The following is a 19905-nucleotide window of genomic DNA, read 5'->3' as shown; positions in this document are numbered from 1 at the left end:
AAATGTTTAAGAAGAATGGATGAATATAAATTAAGATACTGCCTTACAACAGACTATATTTAAGTTGTTAAGAGTAATGTTTCTGAAAGCTATTTAATGACATGAGAAAATGCTATACATGCGAGGCCTCAATGTAAAATTGCATATGCACTATAATTCCAAATCTATAAAAAAACAAACAAAATAATAAGCATAGAAAAAGATGAGGAAATAACATAAAATGTCAATAATGGTTATCTCTGGATAACAGTATTCCAGGTGACTTTTTATTTTCTTCTTTGCACTTCAAGATTTTTCTGTCTCTACAATGCTCACAGGTTGCTTTTAATAAATTTAAAAAAATTATAATGTAACCTAATAATAAAAAATAATGTTAATCAGCATGGCTTAAGTCTATCTGCATGACTCGAAAAAACCATATCTATCAATTTTAAAAAGGCCTATATCTGCTAGGTTATTCTAAAGCACTAAATATTACATTTACAAACCATACAAAATTTGCTCATTCTCCACTAACAAATTAAGTTTAAAACAGACTACTGGAAAAAAAAACTTTCTAAAATTATAAAGCTTCATATAGAAATAGACATGGTGGAAACTTAAACATATCGATGCACAAGGTAAATCAAGCAGTTCAAGATAGTTCCTCCTTTGTTGCCTTCAAGGACCCATTTTCAGAATCCCATGAATGCTCCCTAATAATGAGTATTACTTATATTAAACACTTAGAAACTGCCCCAACCATCTATCACAAAGGAAATAGAGAGAGCTGAAATCAAGCTTAGTAGGTACTGAATGCCTTTCAGCTCAGCTATAAACAACCTAAAAATTTTAGACAGGCACCCAAACAAAACTCTATGGGCTCCACAACCTTATGATATTAAAAAGAAAAAAAGTATACACAAACAGCTATCTTCCTAGAACACAATTCTGGATACTAAATTTCACACTCTAAGATAATTTAGCTGCTGCTAAGCAAAGAGTACAAACACTGAAGCTCTCTACACCACAGTGGTCTCAACATTTTATTCTCCATAGGATACTCAGCGCCTCTGTGATCTGCATCACATCTAGAAAACTGACTTAAGGGAGATCCCAATAAAAATATATGAACTGTGAGACTGTAATGCAGGTTATATGAACTCCAGAAAACAAAGAAGACTCACATTTCACTAGGTAGTAGATAATATTGGAATTGAAATTTCTGTTCCTAATTCTGGGTTCATTTTCCACTGTTATCATTTAGCATAAAAACAGTTTAGAATATTTCATTAGTAGGTAAATCAACAGCCCCCAAAGGATTATATAGAAGGCACATATATTATTATCATCTTATACTAATTAGCCTTATTGTTTTATATCAAGGTTTTTGTAAAGTACTTTGCTAAAAGACTTGAAAACTGGTTTAGAGTTATAAAAGACTAATAGGCAAAAGAATAATAGGCAAAAGATGAGTCAAGAGGTTGAGACTGGCCTGGATCCTAGTTACATGTTCTCACATACCCAAAATAAGATATAAAAATGGACACGTCTTTTTAAAATTCCTGAAAGTAGTTATATTGTATAACTACTTCTAACTGAATTGTTTATTTCCAGAAGTTTACATACAATAAGCGTTTCCTGTATGTTTATTATATAAATGAACATCCAGAAACATGATCAAGGATCAGCAAACTCTACCCCACAGGCCAAATTCAGTGGGTTATCTTTTTTAAAAAATTAAATGTATTGGGGGTGCCACTGATTATAAGATTATATAAGTTTCAAGGGTACAATATTAGAATACATCTGTACACTGCATTGTGTGCTCATCCTCCAAAGTTCAGTCACCTTCCACTACCATATATTTGATCCCCTTTACCCTCTTCAACCTCCCTCCACCCTCCTTCCCCTCTGAAAAATACCATATTCTTGTCTATGTCAATGAATTTTGTTTGTTTCAGCCGCCTGTTTTTGTATGGCTTGCAAGCTAAGAATGTTTTTTACATTTTTAAATGGTTGAAAAAAATCAAAAGAATACTTTGTGACATTTGAAAATTATATGAAATTCAAACTTTAGTGTCTATGAATAAAATATTATGGGAACACATGTATTCTTTGCATGTTGCCTATGCTACTTTTGTGTTACAATGGCAAAGTTGAGTAGTTATAACAGAGACCTCATGCCTGCAAAGACTAACATATTTCCTATCTGGCCTTAGTTGCTGACTCCTGATATTTACACTATTATTAATTAAAATACATGGTTAATTAAGATATCCCAATTATGATAAATGTCAGTATGGATTTTAATTGTTAATAAAGACTTTCATAATGTGACTATTCAAGTACTAATTTCTTTTTATTTGACTTTTCCTCAAATTTTAGAACTTAAGTTTTCTTAAAATAAGGTAATTAAGTTAGCTCCACAGTTCTAAGTCTTTAGCATATTCACCTGGGCACCTTGTACAAATACAGATTCATAGGCCTCCCGGATTCTCTTGGCTTAAGGGCCCAAGAATTTATACTTTAAAAAGTACCTTGGGTAGTTCTGAGACAAATGGTCAGTAGCCATCCTTTGAAAAGCACTAAAACAATTGGAAAGCTTATACTCCTCCTACATGGTCAACAGCTATTATTTTTTAAGTTTGGTACTATAAGACAGCAGTTCTCAAAGTGGACTCCAGGGATCCCTATAGTTTCCTGAGACCCTTTCAGAGGGTTCATGGATGTTCAAATCATACATGGGCAAAAAATCTATTTAAAGGGCAAGACAGGCCAATGTAGTTTAATGTAATAGAGCATTAAAAGTTCACAGACGTGGTTTCAGATTCTATACAACAGCTAACCTTTAAGAAAGTATCACTTTTCGGGTTTTGATGTAGTATCAAAGAAGAAAGACTATCTACAATTATCTGAAAAAAAGAATCTTTCCTTTTCCTATTACACATCTGTGTTAGGCCAGGTTTTCTTCATATACTTCAACCAAAACAACATATCGTAATAGATTGAATGCAGAAGCAGAGATGAGAATCCAGCTGTTTTCTATTAAACCAGACATTAAAGAGATTTGAAGCTCTTCCCTTAAATTTTTTTTGAAACTATAGTTATTTATGTTATTTTGTTTTTTCATGTTGTTATTTTAAAATAAATAAGTACATATTTAAAACTTTTCTCTATTTCAAATAGGCTAAATATCAACAGATGTAACCAAGATAAACAAAAACTCTTTGGAGTTCTCAATTTTTCATAGTATAAAGGCGGGGGTACTGAGACCAAAAGCCATTTGAGATCCACTGCTTTAAGAAATATACAAATAGTAGAGTACCCTAGATTGATCAATCAAAGAAAAGATTAAAATAAATTTCTGGCTTTCAGGCTCAGACATGCAGGGACAGGTTTCAGAGAAAGGAGCCAGCTTAAATAGACCAAATAGTTTTGGAGCAAATGACTGAAAACAGATGGGAGTGAAAATTAGGCTGAATCATAAGTTAGGCGACATATGGCCAGAGTTTAGAACCTATCTGGAAGCAGCTTCATATAGGCAACTACTTGACTAGAACTTTAAGTCTCTCTAGGCTTTTAGAGGATTTAAGGAACTATTTTGAGCTATCCTCAGAAAGGTTAATAAAACAAAAACAAAGAAGCAACAACTCGCTAATGTGACAGCAGGAAGCAGAGTTAGAAATAAGTAGAGAACATTGTATCTATTTATGTTTGGCCTCAATATGCATTTTAGAAGTAGAAAAATTCCTGGAAACTGATAGGTTGTCAAAATCTAATGCTGTGTTTTGCTTTTGCCTACTTATTTTCAGATAAAGTATGATCCTTAAGACAAATTCCAAACATATATGTGTAAAATAGTAGCAAACTATTGCTTGATCAAAACATAAAAAAATAAAGAAAATAGTGCTACAGGAGACATTAGTACCAAAAATACCAGAAAAACCATATTAAACAAAACCAACATAGTGTTACTCAAATTTGATAAAGCTTAAACAAACATTACTGGCAAGAAATTTGGTGCCAACACAAATCATTTACAGCAATCATATGTTATAGTCAATAAATCATCCTATTTAAAAAATACAATCATAACAATAATTATAATACATTATAATATAACTATAATTCCTGTTTCAAAAAGAATGGTTATGCTATTTTTTAATCTGAAAAAATACATATAATTTTCAACTGCATAGTAAGTTTTAAGCCCCAAATAAAATTTGACCATTTTAGCATATAAATCTCCTCTGTCCATTGTGTCAAAAAAAAGCACTATACCAGATAAAAAGATATTAATAATTCTACTCAAAGAAAGCAAGTAAATTGGGTGTTGCAAGAAGGTGAGGCTACAGCAGAACAACATTGTTCCCTTAGAGGCCCAAGTCACAAGCCCACAAAGTAATTTTTTAAGCTAAATTTTGGCTCTTGTTAGACTTTCATAAATTGATATTTATTAAAGACAAATGCAAGTATTGAATAGAAAAGAGAAACTTTTCATAGTGTAAATATATATGTGCCATATTGTTAAAAATGTACAGCTGAAACTTACTGGATTTCATTAACCTATGTCACCATAATAAATAAATAAATAAACAAACAAAAAATAAATAAATAAGAAAAGAAACTTTTTGCCCAGTTGGGTTTCAAATGTATGACATTTTGGATTAAAATTACCCAAAGATGAAAAAAGCTAATAAACTGAAGTCATAAGTTTGTAATAAGTTTTGCTGTATTAAGTGTCCTTATATCCCTCATAAGACTAATATGGTAACTCGCCTTTGGTTTAGTTGAGAATCTATTCTAGATGTCTGCCTACAAAGTTTTAAAATTAGATAAATTTATCTTCTCATAAAACCTTTCCTGAATTGTAACATTCATCCTTCCTCTCCAAAGAAGCCATAAAGTATCCACTTACTTTCAAACTAAACTGAATTTTGCTTCATTGTATACTGGCAGGGGGTACAGTATCTAGATTTTAAAAGTTTCTAAACCAAAGGACAAACACTCAAAGAAAAGGTAAGAAAATACTATGATTTAACAGAAAAAAAAAAAAATTCTTTCAACACAAAGTATTCAACAGGGAAATTCTGAAAATGTCATGATAAAATATTCTGACATGAAATGACTCAATGCAAAATATATATTGTTGTTGATTTTTGTTTTGTTTTTGATTCTTGTCATTTATGTTCCTTTTTGTTTATTCATTCCCAGTGGGTCAGTAGAACCATTTTAATTTCATTTTCTTTACAGTCTATTTTTCTTGAAGTTTCTTGATCTGAGCTTCTATTTATGAATGTTTGGATTGGAAAGGACCTTGAGGGGTCAACAAGTCCATCCTTCTGCTTTCCAGGAGAATTCTTAAGTAAACAATCTCAGATGGAGAAGATATCAAAAGAAAATATATCCTGTCCCTAACAGCATGCTACTTTATTCCATGTGAACATTTACATTTACAATTTGCGATTTTCTAAAAACGAAAGTAAAAATTAAAACCCCAAAAGAGGAAGGTGCTTTAAAAATGCATTTATCAGCTAAAATTGCTCAAACATAAATTCGATTATCAGTTCTAAAATTGACACAGAAAAGTTGTTGGCTGCCAACATAAAGTCTTAGTCCCTAGAGATGTCTTCTGATGTTCTATCTTATTTGTAGCACCATTTCACCTACAGCACATAGCTTGACAAACTCAGACCACCACAACAATAAAGTATAATTATAAACGGCAATTCTGTATTTTTTTTTTTTTTTTTTACAGGTGGTGTAGGTTTTTATTCCAAACAGAAAATAAAAAGTTAGGTTTAAACTGGAGAGGTCAGTATTACAGGAAGCTACAATACAATTGTTACATGGGCAATAGTTTAATTCTTTAATATGTAACTTAAAATGTTTAGGGAATAATGTTTCTTCTGAAAATAGTTTCCAAAACAGAATTTCATCTGATGACAAAAAGCATGCAACTATAAAGACACATTGTTAATCATTCTATATTTATTTTTTTAAAAAGGTGGGGAGCATACCAGAAGTCTTGGAAGTAGGAAAATCATACTCAATAAAATAAGGGGCAGGGGAGGTAGAATCCCTAAATAATAGACTGATAATTATTCTTTCCCAGGAAGATTATAAAATTAATAAAGATGGCTTATGTAATGCAGTAATCTACAGACACTAGCATATTTAAATAATAACTAATGTCTAACCTCATTTTCTTTTTGACAGGGTCTCTAGCCTAGGAGCTCAGGGATATGTCAGAAACAATATATTAGATTTCAACAGGGCACCTCAAAACTTTATAGGAAATATAGTGTAGATGATAAAACAGTACGTGGATTCAAAACTGAATTTCACCAACCCAAAAGGTTGATTAATGGATTAATATCAATTTAATGATCTAATGATAGCGTGCTGTTATAGCATTGCTCCACTTTTTGTTTTTATCTCTCTTAATTCCCCCCCCCCACACACACACACATATACACTTCCACTCCTGACCTATGGATGTTGCCGTTTCCCCTCAAGAACTGGATCTCTGAAGGTGGGGCGTCTCCTCCCACATACTCGGGGCATGCACCTGGGGCCTGGTGCACCCGGGGTATGGTCCGTGGCTCCACCTGGTGTGAACCCAGGACCTTCTGCGTGTAAAGCAGACGTGCTAACCACTACACTATGGAGCCACCTCCTGCTCCACTTATATATATTTACTAGTGACCTAAATCAAAAACATAGGTGTTATGTTTATGTTGTTTATCGAATTTATCTATCAATGATAGAAAGATATGAGGAATGCCCAAGAGGCAAAATAACATTAACAGCTAAAACAATAAACCAAAACTAACAAGATGACAATTACAGGGATAAATGTAAAGTCCTCAATTACATTTAAAATATCAACTAGGCTTTAAAAATAGAGGTACGAATATAGTTAACAAAAAAAAAAAGATACTACTCTCCCCTGTACTTTTTGTTGATCAGATTATATGTGAGATGTTATATTCAGATCATGATAAGAAGCCCTAAAAACTTTTTTTTCATTTAAAAATATTTATTGAGCAACTACTACATGCCAAGCACTACACTAATCTTAGGGTTTTCAACACTAAACTGGACATAATCCCTCCACTCAAAGACTTTACAGCAAGAGAGACAAAACAAGTTAACAATTACAATATGGTGCGATAAGTATAGGAGAAAAGCGCTGAGTGATATAGAAGGGGCACCCAATTCAATCAGAAGGATTCTGGATAGGATAACAACTACGCTGAATCCTAAGTGTGGGTAGGCGTCACCTGGGAGAACTGCTACAGGGTTGTTGTGCAGAGGTAAGAAACAAACTGTTAATCACTGCAAGTAAGAAGCCCTAAAAACTTAGTCAACTAAGTTGATGAGGAGCCCGAACTTTATTAAAAAATGTCATTTAAGGAACGGCTGAAAGAATTTGGGATATTTACCCCAGTAACAAAAGCTTTACCAAGACATAACTGTCATGAAATATTTAAAAGGCTACCGTGTTGACGAGGAATTGGGTTTATTTATTGTAGCTTCAGGTGGCAGAACTAAAGAGCTTCCGCACAATGTAAAGAATGTTCTAAAAGTGGAGCTCCAAAATGTAACAGGGTATCTGTGAAGTGGGGATCTTTTCCTTACAGCATTCTGAAGTTAAAAGACTGTCCCTCAGAGATTCCAAATATGATGCCTTTTCACATTTCATGAATATCCTTGATCCTAAAAGAAGCCTGTTAGGGGAAGGCAACGTTCAAAAATGAGAAACTTAAAAATTGTTTTCTTTGACATGTTTCTAAAGAAATGCAAGACTTTTCATGAACTCTAAAATCATAGTACGATTTTCTGAGAAACAAACAACAAAAATTAATGCTTTCTCTTTTTAAATGAATGCTACATTTGTTTTTCTCAAAGAAACAACATCTGCACCTTAACTTTAGTTTATCATGGAATAAGGGACAATTATATGTTAGCCTGCCAACTAGTCTCAAGAAGAGAGCTGTCTTTATTAGACATTATATGGCAATGCTATTTGCTCCACCCAAAACTTCCTCACAGGGAGAAAGCTCCTCCTTATCAGACGTGGATAGGAGACTGCTTGCTGTAACACTGACTCCCTCCTCCTGCAGCCTAGGAAAAACTCAGTCTTGACATGTACAAAACAATAACTTGTGAGAACTTCAGAGTAGCTGTGTTCAGGCAGAGCCAGGGACTTTACTTGAGGCAAAGTAGTAGCTTAAGAGTTGGTTGAAAAAACAATTTTCATTTTGGGTTAGAAGTAGGGAGAGGAAAAAGAAAGGAGAATACAGTAACAGAATCCACTGACAATTAAAAGCCATGGTAAACAAAAATACTTAAAATCATAACACTGAAACTATCACAGAATGTAACCTTTGATACACAAATTTAAAGATGAGCAGCACTCTTCAGCTTTCTGCTGTGTGAATGCTAATGGGAAAAAAAAAAAAACAATCTTGCATTTAATAGTGCCCAAGTCAAAGCCATCACAAATTCTAGGATGCAAGAATAAAACGAGGCGTTTTGCTATCTCATTGGATATTTCTTTGTGCTGCTGCCAGGCAAACTGTGAAAATGTCTGAATGTCCAAAAGTAATGCTCTAATGGGAAATACTGCTACCCAATTCGGTAAGTAATGCTAAAGGTTCACTAATTAATTGATCTCAATGTGCTGTAGGGGCGACTTCCTGGCCAGGAGAAAAAGCTTCAAATGTCTGCTGAAAACCAAAGGTTACTACAAAGCAACATACTCTGGTTTCTCTTCATATTAACAGCTTTACCAGTATTTCAGATATTATTTTGCTTCTCAAAAGTAAAAGTAGAAGAGGAATGTAAAAGACAAATCTGTGCAATAGCAAATAAGTTATTAATTGGCTGTATCGGCTCAATTCATTTTTAAATAACACAACTATCAAACAAAGGGTAAAGGCTTTTCATTTTTCTGTACAGAATTAAGAACAAACTGGTAAGACTACTTAGTATAGCTGCCAAACTTTAGCTTCTTACAGACATGTTACATTTCGCAACAGTCTGCACTTACCTTACATCCTCCATGTTTAAGTACAAATTGTGTTTGATTTCTCCTAACCCCTGCCCTAAGATACAATGACATATCTTTAAGCTTCTGAGTCTGGATACAAAGGAAGAAACCAAAAAATTTTCACTTTCTTGAAATACGTGTCCATTTTATTTATATCATTTAAAAATATATAGCATAAGCTAACGAAAACTAATTGCAACCATCCACTTAACTCTTCAAGAATATGAGTAAGATACAAATTTAATAAAAGACCTCAGTTTAGTATATTTTTCTGTGCTTAGAATACCTATAAAGACAGATGTCTCTACAAGAATTACTTACACTATTGCAAAGTTTTAAACACAGGAATCAAGAGAGCTTGCCGAGAAAACTCTGTACAGCCCCACAAACCTACACATATTATGACACAACCCTCAGAGATAATAAAACACTCCTGTTAAGGAGAAAACAAACTTTTAAAGTTAGGGAAGTAGCAACACGGGAATCTGGGTAGGAGGTGCCCTGGGTAGTAAACACCCCAGTCAGAGAACATAACAAGCAATTCAGAGCAACACATAACTCCCTACGGGGCTCCAACTTGGACCGCTTATGTCCCAAGCCCCCATCCCTGAGTTAGGAAGAAATGAAATGTGGGAAAAGAAAGAGAGGGAAAAAGGAAATCACAGTAGAAGTGGTGAAAGTGTTCTACTTTTCTCCTTTTCTACCCCTATCCAGCATTCTTGCAGGTTGGTCACCAGACTGGGTGCCATATCCACCAAAAGCCCTAAATCAATATCCTAAGTTTCTTCTGATACCTAGGCTCCAGACCTGTATATATTAGCCGTCTCCTTTCCAAACACCTCCCCTGCACCTCTGGATTCCTCCATATCCTTTTCAAAGTGATGCCTTTTGGCTACAGAGCCCATCCCTATTAAGTCTTCCTAAACTCATACTTAATTTTTCCATATTCATACTTTTTCTCTGAAATCATGTCCCTGATATTTTTTATAATTCAATCGAAATGCCATGACTCTCATTTCCAATGATTTATCCCTATCTTTCCAGCCAAACCCCATGCCATGTTTTCACCCACTCATCCCTACCTCCTGCCTATTAACTCTGCTTCTTCCAATGCCAAGCCCCTAATCCCACTCTTTGAGAAGCCCTGGGTCTTCAACCTTTCTCTCATTCCATCCCATTCCTTGATCCTTCCATTAAGCTACACTAGACTTCCATTCCCTCAGGATTCAACTCCCCTCTTCTCGCCACGCCCTGTGCCCCCCGGGGCTACTTACCCCCAAGTTCTCCCCACACTTCAGGCCTCTGGCCCCGCCTTCCCCCCAAAGGAAGGAGGCGGGAGGAGGGAAAGAGGGACGGCACACCGCAAGGTAAAGATGATCTCCTATTAGTGCTCATCGCCGCCAATCGTAGCTTCCTTCTCTCTTATTGGCCACCGTTACTTCATTTCCCACCCTCTTCCTCAGACAGGGCCCGGCCACCGCCTCTGCGCCCCCGTCCAACACAGACTGGGAGGGGAGACCCCGGCCTGGGACGTTGGGACTGGCCAGAATTGAAGGGGAGGCTCTCGTCACATCATGGACTAGTTAATGTTAACAGGACTCACCCGCTGGTAGCTCCGTCGCCTCCCGCCCGCCCGCGCTCGGTCCCACAATCTGTTTCCAGCTCCTTCTTTCCCCCCTTAGCCGAGCAGACACTTTCCTCTCGTCCGGCCAGGCGCGCTCACCTCTCGCGAGATATTGGGGGGTGGGGGGGGTGGAGGAAGGGCGAGATCCGTAAGGCCTGAGTTGGAAAGAGGCCGAGGGGCGGGGCTCCGGGAAAATGAAGGGGCAGATTTTCGGTGGGCAGGGCTTGCCAGCGAGACTGAGCGAGTTGGGGACACACAGTTCACGAGTGTAAGGCTGAGAAATGTCCGGGGCCGGGGGGAGGTTGGGAGGGGGCAGGGAAGAAAAAGAAGGAAAGGGAATTCTTACAGGTGCCTGTTAATAGTGATCCAAAAAGTGAAGTAAATATTTTAGGAAGTGATATTATCTCGAAGGAGCGCACTTTAAAAACGAGACAAGATTACACCTCAGTGAAGCTGTTAAAAAGAAAAAAGTGGAGGTAAAACCCGAGGCCGGTACACAGGGGATTCAGAGTTCCAGACAGTTGAGTAGTTGCATTTTCTTTGCATCACTGTGGCCATGATCTCTGCTGTGTGTGTGGCTGTATAAGGGGGTAGGTGAGAGGAAAGTATTTCAACTGCAGAAACCGGCGACTTTTTAAAACGTGTTCATGTTGTTTCCACTATCCTCCAAATTCATCACTTCCTTAATGGCGGAGTAGTTTGAAATACCGTTAGCCCTAGAACTGGAGTGAATAGAAAAAGCAAGCCCCCAGCGCAGCAATCCTTTCATTTAGCCCAATGGTCTTAGCTGAAATGCTCTATGAATTTCTTTGCAATAGGGGGAGCAATCCCATTTTACTCAAAAAATTGTAATGATCAAATGAGGTAATATATATGAAACTGGGAATTAAAAAGCACTATGTTTATTACTCAGCATTTTAACAAATACTTAACAGGACATGTGTGCAAAGCACTGTTCTAAGCCTGGGGAGAAGAGCAGCAGACCACCAGGTTCGTGCTCTAGTATAACTTATATTTTGGTGGGGAGAGGGAGACAGTTAATAAGCCAATAAACAAATAGTTCAGTTAGTGGAGAGTGCTTCAGGTAATGAGACAGAAGGAAGCAGCTTTACTCCGGATGTTGAGAGAAGGCCTCTTTGAAGAAGTAACCTTTGAACCAGGAATTGAACTATGAGGAGACAGCCCTGGGAAGATTTTGGGTAAGACATTAAAGGCAGAAACTGTATTAAGAATTTTCTCATATGGTTACCAAGATGGTAAATTTTATGTTACTTTTTTTTTTTACAACTTAAAAATAACTTATAAAAAATATCATAGTTATAAGGAGAGTTGACTCAAAATATTACCTATGGGATCTCTTTTCCCTCAGGTAACTTCCTTCTGCAACTTTATATTACGAACTTCCTGCCTAAGATCTCATTTGTCATCATAACACTCTCTGAAAGGTAGAAAGAATCCAGGTGATTTCTCCCTCAGTAGCGAAGGTGACCCAGAAGCATAGAATCATTTATGTTCTTGTGAAGTGATTTGAGAAAAGTTGAGAGGAGTCTTGGCTTCCAATCTACTCTCTTCCCTAAAAAAATTCCTACTTAAAAGAATATAATCGTAGAACTAGATCCTCAAAAGAATACAATTTTAGAAACCCTCAAAATTTGTATGTAACAGAGGTGGCATTACAAATCACAGTGGAAGGGATACTACAAATTGTTAGAATTGGCTATTACATTACTCTATACATACAGAAAAAATATGATACCTAACATTTATAGATCTTACTATGTTCCAGGGAGCATTTTAAGTGTTTTATATGTATTAATTTTTTCAAAATTTATATCTCCAACTATCTCTCCCCTGAACTGTAGCAGACTAATCTCTCCAACTGCCTACTTAACAAATCTACTTTGAAATCTGTATTTCAAACTTACCATGTCTAAATAAATTCTTCCTTTCTCTCCCACATGTGACAGTTCCCTAGTCTTCTTTATCTTAGTAGAAGGTACCTCCATTGTTCCAGCCACATTTTTAAAATTGAGATATACTTCACATAGCATAAAATTCACCTTTTTTAAAGTGTACAATTCAGTGATTTTCAGTACATTCGCAGTTATGCAACTGTCACCAATATCTAATTCCAGAACATTTTATCACTCTTAAAAGAAACCCAGACTCACTAGCAGTCACTGTTCATTTACCCCCACCAATCTACTTTCTCTTTTTGTGGATCTGTCATAGACATTTTATATAAATGGGATCATATAATATGCGGACTTTTGTGTCTGGCTTCTTTCACTTAGCATACTGTTTTAGGGTTCATTTATGTTGTAGCGTGTATCAGTAATTTATTCCTCTCATGGTAGAATAATATTCCATTGAATGGATATACCAATTTTTGTTTGTCCATTCATCATTTGATAGACATTTGGGTTGTTCCCACTTTCGGGCTATTATGAATAATGTTGCTTTGAACATCCATGCACAAGTTTTTAGGTAGACATTGTTTTCAGTTCTCATATACCCAGGAATGGAACTGCTGAGTCATATGGTAAATCTATGTTTAACTTTTTGAGAAATTACCAACTGTTTTTCATAGCAGCTGCATCATTTTACATTCTCACCAGCAATGTATGAAGCTTCCAATATTTTTGCATCCTCACACCAATACTTTTATTGTTCATCTTTCTGATTTTAACCATCATAATGGGTGTGAATGAAGTGGTATCTTAGTGGTTTTAATTTACATTTCCCTAATGGCTAATAATGTTGAACATCACTTCATGTACTTATTGGCCATTTATACATCTTCTTTGGAGAAATGTCTATTCAATTTCTTTGCCCATTTTGTAATTGGTTTACTTGTTCTATTATTGAGTTGTAAGAATACTTTATATATTCTAGCTAATGGACTCTTAACAGATATATGATTTGCATCTATTTTCTCCCATTTTGTGAGTTCTTCCAATTTATCTTTTGTTGTGCTGTTGGTGTCATATCTAAGAATTCACTGCTTAATCCAAGGTCACAAAGATTTACACCTATGTTTTTTTCGAAGATTTTTATAGTATTATCTCTGTATTTAGGTCTTTGATCCATTTTGAAATAATTAAAAAAGTTTTTTCAATTATAGTTGACATTCAATATTATATTAGTTTCAGGTGTACAGCATATTGATTAGACATTTATATAACTTACAAAGTGATCTCTCAATAAATCTAGTACTCACCTGAGACCATACATAGTTATTACAACATTATCAACTGTATTCCCTATTCTGTACTTTACATCCCTTTGACTATTTGTAACTGACAATTTGTGCTTCTTAATCATGTTACCTTTTTCACCCCGCCCCCTGATCTCCTCCTATCTGACAACTATCAGTTCTATGTTTCTATGAGTTCATTTCTGTTTTGTTTATTCATATATTTTGTTTATTTTTATTTTTATTTTTTACAGTAGAAAAGAACAGTTTTATTAGACAGGAAAGTACACTTCCAGAAGTGGAAGCGGGCCTGAGCAAGAGAAGCGTGGCTCGAAAAGCTATAGTTTGTTTTTTAGATTCCACATATAAATGGAATACCACAGATAGTATTTGTCTTTCTCTGTCTGATTTATTTCACTTAGCATAACAGCCTCTAGGTCCATTAATATTATTGCAAATAGTAAAATATCATTCTTTTTATGGCTAATATTCCATTGTATATATGTACCACATCTTCTTTATCCAGTGATCTGTCAATGAACACTTAGATTGCTTCCATGTCTTGGCTATTTTAAATAATGCTGCAGTGAACATAAGGATCCATATTTCCTTTCAAATAAGGATTTTGGACTTCTTCACATACATACCCAGAAAATAAGATTGCTGGGTCATATGGTAGTTCTATTTTTAATTTTTTGAGGAACTTCCACAATGTTTTCCATAGTGGCTGCACCAATTTGTAGTCCCACCAACAGTGCACAAGAGTTCCCTTTGCTCCACATCCTCAGCAACACTTAGTGAGATAATTTTTGTACATAGTATGATATGGGGGTCCAATTTTATTCTTTCGCAGGTAGATACCCAGTTGTCTCAACACCGTTTGTTGAAAAGCCTATTCTTTCTCCCATTGAATCGTCATGGCATTCTTATAAAAATTTAGTTGACCTTAAATATTTGGACTTATTTCTGGTGTCTCAATTCTATTCCATTGTTCTGTATGTCTATCCTTATGCCAGTATCAAAAAGGCTTAATAACAGTACCTTTGTAGTAAGTTTTGAAATCAGGAAGTGTTAGTACTGCAACTTTGTCCTTTTTCAAGATTGCTTTGGATATTCTTCTGGGTCTCTTGCATTTCTACATGAATTTTAGAATCAGCTTGTCAGTTTCTTTAAAAGAGCCATCTAAGATTTTGATAGGGATTGCACTGAATCTGTATATTAATTTGGGGAGTATTGCCATCTTAATGATGTTAAGTCTTTCAATCCATGAATATGGGATGTCTTTCCATTTATTTAGGTCTTCCTAATTTTTTTGAACTATGTTTTGTAGTTTTCAGTGTACAAATCTTTCACTTATTTTGTTAAATTTATTCATAACTATTTTTTCTATTTTATTCTATTGTAAATGAAATTGTTTTCTTTCTTTATTATTTTTATTATTTTAGGCAAGGCAACCCTTGGTTGACCTCACAGATTAAAAGGAGCTTGTCAGCTTACAGTCCCTTATTTTTTATTTTTTACGCCTATAGCACCTGGTCTTCTGAGGTGGTCTCCCATCCAAGTACTAACCAGGTCCGACCTTGCTTAGCTTCCAAGATCAGATGGGATCGGGCTTGTTCAAGGTGGCATGGCCATAGGAAATTGTTTTCTTAATTTTGTTTTCAGATCGTTTATTGCTACTGTATGGAAATACAATCAATGTTTGTATACTGATCTTATATCTTGCAATCTTGCACTTTTTTATGAGCTCTAATAGTTTTCTTATGGATTCTTGAGGATTTTCTATGTATGAGATCACATTTGTAGAGATAGTTTTACTTCTTCTTTTTCAATCTAGATGCCTTTTATTTCTTGTTCTTACTTAATTGCTCTAGCTAGAACCAACAATAAACTTTGAATGGAAGTTGTGAGAGTGAATATTCTTGGCTTGTTCCTGATTTAGGAGGAAAGACTTTAGTCTTTAACAATTAAGTATGCTAGTAGCTGTGGATTAGTTGTAGATGCCCTTTATTGCATTAAGAAATTTCCCTTCTATTTCTAGATCGTTGTGTATTTTTATCATGAAAGAGTGTTTGATTTTATCAAAATCTTTTTTTCCTCCTCTTTAATTCCCCATCCCCACCACACACACTTCCACTCCTGACCTATGGATGTTGCCGTTTCCCCTTAAGAACTGGATCCCTGAAGGTGGGGCATCTCCTCCCACACACTTGCGCATGCACCTGGGGCCTGGTGCACAAATTCTTTATCTATTGAGATGATAATGTGATTTTTGTCTTTTATTCTAGTAACATGGTGTATTCCATTGACTGATTTTCATATGTTAAACCAACCTTGCATTTGGGGGATAAATCCTTCTTGGCCACAATGTATAATTTTTTGTTGTTGTTGCTGTATTTCTAATTATTTTGTAGAAGATTTTTGGGTCTATATTTATAAGAGATATTGGTCTGTAGTTTTGTTTTCTTGTGATACCTTTAGTTTTGGTATCAGCATAATACTGGCCTCATAGATTGAATTGAGAAATATTGCTTCCTCTTCTATTTTTAGAAGTTTGTAAAGAATTGGTGGTAGTTCTTTTTCAAACATTTGGTAGAATTCATCAGGGAAGCTATATGGTCTGAGGATTTTCTTTGTAGGAATTTTTTTTATTATTACTGATTCAATCTCTTTGTTTGTTATAGGTCTATTTAGATTTTGTATTGCTTCTTGAGCCAGTTTCCATAGCCTGCATCTTTATGGACATTTTTCATTTTGTCTAGGTTATCTAAGTTGTTGGCATATGATTATTCTTAATATTTGCATATAATCTTTTTTATTTTTGTAAGGCTGTTGATAATGTGCCCTTATTCATTCCTGATTTTAATAATTTGAATGTTCTCTCTTTTTATTTTTATCAGTTTAGCTAAAGTTTTGTTAATTTTGTTGATCTTTTCAAAAAACCAACTTTGGGTTTCACTGATATTCTCTATTATTTTTCCATTCTCTATTTCATTTCTTTCTGCTCTGATCTCTATTATTTCCTTCCTTTTACTTGCTTGTTCCTTTTTCTCTTTAGCTTAGATTATTGATTTTTCTTTTTCTTTCTTTTTTTTAAAGTGAGGCAACCCTTGGTTGACCTCACAGATTGCAAGGACCTTGTCAGCTTACAATCCCTTATATTTTTTTATTTTTTACACCTATAGCACATAGTCTTCCTAGGTGGTCTTCCATCCAAATACTAACCAGGCCCGACCCTGCTTAGCTTCTGAGATCAGATGGGATTGGGCTTGTTCAGGGTAGCCTGGCCATAGACTTAATTTCTTTTTTTAAAATACACTCTTGTATAGCTATAAATTTACCTGTAAGCATTGCTTTCACTGCATTCCATAAGCTTTGATAGGTTATGTTTTCATTTTCATTCATCTCAAGATATTTGCTAATTTCCTTTGCAATTTCTTATTTGACCTATTGGCTATATAAGAGTGTTGTTTAATTTCTACATATTTGTGAGTTTTACAGGTTCCCTTTTTAATTTCTGATTTAATTTCATCATGATTGGAGAATGTATTTTGCATTATTAAAATACTTTAAAAATTATTAAGACTGATTTTGTAGCCTAATATATGGTCTATATTGGAGGTTTCATATGCACTTTAGAAGAATATGTGTTCTGTTATTGGATGGAGTATTCTATAGATATCTGTTGAGTCTAATTGGTTTATATTGTTGTTCACGGCTTCTCTTCCCTTGTTGATCTTCTGTACGATTGTTCTATCCATTACTGAACATGAGTTAATCGCCTACAACAACATTTAAATTTCAGTTACAATGGTATATGAACTGTGAGTACTTGCATGAAGTACAAACTTCACTGCTAGATAAATGCACAAATTACTTCTTAAATATGTGGACAATTAGTTAGCGATCATGTCACTTCTTTCAACATTGCCTGTGATTGGTCATGTGCATCTGTTATTCAGTTTGTACACAGACAGCAAAGTGTGTAGTTGTGTTGCCCCCTTGTCTTCCAGTGATAACCCATATGATGCTTTACAAAAATGGACAATCATTGGCAACAAAAATAATAGTGAAGAAAGAAACAAAAAGTGATAGTGCAGAAAGTATGATTCAAATTGAACATAAGTGGAGTTTAGAAAATACAGCTGAGTAAGGGAATGCTGACACTGGAGCCATTATAGAGACTCAATGTAAGAAACCAAAGAAACAGTGAAGGTGAACTTATTGCCATAAATGAGGAAAGTTACAAAAAGAATGAAAATATCCAAGAGGAAATGATACCGGCAAAAAAAAAAAAAAATCACACGAGAGGAACTCTCACATATTTCCAGGCATTGAAAGTACAAAGGATAAAATATTAAAAGATGATCCAAATTTAGAAAGCAGACAAACAGTTTACTAAGGCATAGAAAAGGTATTCACTCTGTATTGTAAGTTATATGACAGGAAGGCAAGCACTGTTCTAACTCTTCTTGATACATTTTTACAAAGAAATAAAGCACTTTAATTCTCAAAAAAAAAAAGAGAAAGTGGAGTATTGAAATCTCAACTATTTATCATTGAACTGTCTATTTCTTCTTTCATTCTGTCCTTTGTTGCTTCGTGTATTAGAGGCTCTGTTGTAGGTGCATTTATGTTTAAAATTTCTATATCTTGATTAATCAACTATTTTATCATTTTTAAATGTCTTTGTCTCTAGTAACAATTTTCTAAAAAATTTCAATTGATTTTATTATTACGATTGACTGAGAGAAAATACAGCTGGCAGTGAAAGATACCACTTATTATATACTTTTCATAACATGTGGTACTTATGTCTAAAAGTAGCTGTGGTATTTATGCGAATGTGGAATAGTTTATAGGCAATTACAATGAAGGGCCAAATTGCTTAATAGAGTGTTCTGGATTTTATTTTTATATATCATCATCAAAATGCAATTACTAAGTGACCATCAGCATATCATTATTATTGTTGTTATTTTCCTGATAATTTTAGGGCTTTGGGTTGGTTCTACAAAGCTAATTAAATAGATTTTATTGCAGAAATCATGTGTGACTTCTCACCATCACCTTCTGCTTGCCACTATCCTCAACAAAAGATACTTTGTGGCACACATTTTTTAATTAAATAAAAATGGTAAAAAGTAGTTAAAATTTATAGAGAGCTCTTTCAGTACTGAAAATCAGGCCTAGAAAATATTCCAATTTACTTTAAAAATTTCCTTTGGATTTCCAAGGCTAGAATTTTATACATGCTTCACACTTCCCATCAATTTTATTTATTTATTATTTTATTTGATTATCAATGCTCAGAGTGTTGTATTGTTTATGTGGTTTTTTTTTTTTTTTGCATATTGAGTTGATGCAAATTTTTTTTGGCTTTATTGAAACATAATAGACATTTAGTTGCTTGTATTTACATTGTACAATTCAATGAGTTTTTTTTAACTTCTAGTTGGCATACACTAATATACCAATTTCAATTGTATAGCATAGTGATTAGAGATCCATATAACTCACAAAGTGATCACCTCACTAAATCTAATAGCTCTCTTCCCCCTTACGTATTTACAAATATGTAATTTTACAACACTATTAACCATCTTCCCCATGCTACACCCTACATCTCCATGTCTATTCGGCAACTATCCATTTGTACCTCTTAATCCCTTTGCGTTTTTTACTGTCCCCCAAACCCCCCTCCCATCTAGTAGCCCTCTAAATATTCTATGTATCTATGAGTTATTTCTGTTTTTGTTGTTGCAGTTGTTGATTTTGTTCTTTAGAGTCCACATGTACGTGAAATCATGTAGTATTTGTCTTTCTCTATCTGACCCATTTCATTCAGCGCAATACCTTCTATCTAGGTCCATCAAAACAATATCTTTTTTCCATCCCTTTCCTGTTAGTCTGTGTATGTCTTTTAATCTGAAGTGAGTTTCTCATAGGCAGCCATCTTAGGTAGGTGTCTTTTTTTCTTATCCATTCGACTGCTCTATCTTTTGGTTGGAGCACTTAATCTTTTCCATTTGAGGTACTTGTTGA

The 19905-nt window shown here is 34.8% G+C and overlaps 1 protein-coding gene, 1 non-coding gene and 1 pseudogene across 4 annotated transcripts in view; all 3 read right to left on the bottom strand.

The window, feature by feature from the left end:
- Window positions 1-10767, bottom strand: part of ATF7 (activating transcription factor 7) — a 78374-nt gene extending 67607 nt beyond the window's left edge. The window contains exon 1 of one of the 3 annotated variants that reach the window (XM_011375786.2): window positions 10644-10767. The gene's annotated coding sequence lies outside the window, so the exon portion shown is untranslated. Of the gene's footprint in view, window positions 1-10314; window positions 10607-10643 lie in introns of those variants that run through there. The other 2 variants (XM_011375788.2, XM_023520758.1) reach the window with 2 other exon arrangements.
- A 4613-nt stretch (window positions 10768-15380) lies between these two features.
- On the bottom strand, window positions 15381-15499 carry LOC111729727. The gene has a single exon (XR_002776364.1). It is a non-coding gene; the product is annotated as a 5S ribosomal RNA (ribosomal RNA).
- A 1537-nt stretch (window positions 15500-17036) lies between these two features.
- LOC111729737 lies at window positions 17037-17155 on the bottom strand (annotated as a pseudogene).
- Window positions 17156-19905: the final 2750 nt, after the last annotated feature.

The sequence above is a fragment of the Pteropus vampyrus genome, unplaced genomic scaffold, assembly GCF_000151845.1.
Source record: "Pteropus vampyrus isolate Shadow unplaced genomic scaffold, Pvam_2.0 Scaffold276, whole genome shotgun sequence".
NCBI lineage: Eukaryota > Metazoa > Chordata > Mammalia > Chiroptera > Pteropodidae > Pteropus > Pteropus vampyrus.
The sequence above is the reverse complement of the archived record's forward strand: the minus strand, read 5'-3'. Positions and strand labels throughout refer to the sequence as shown.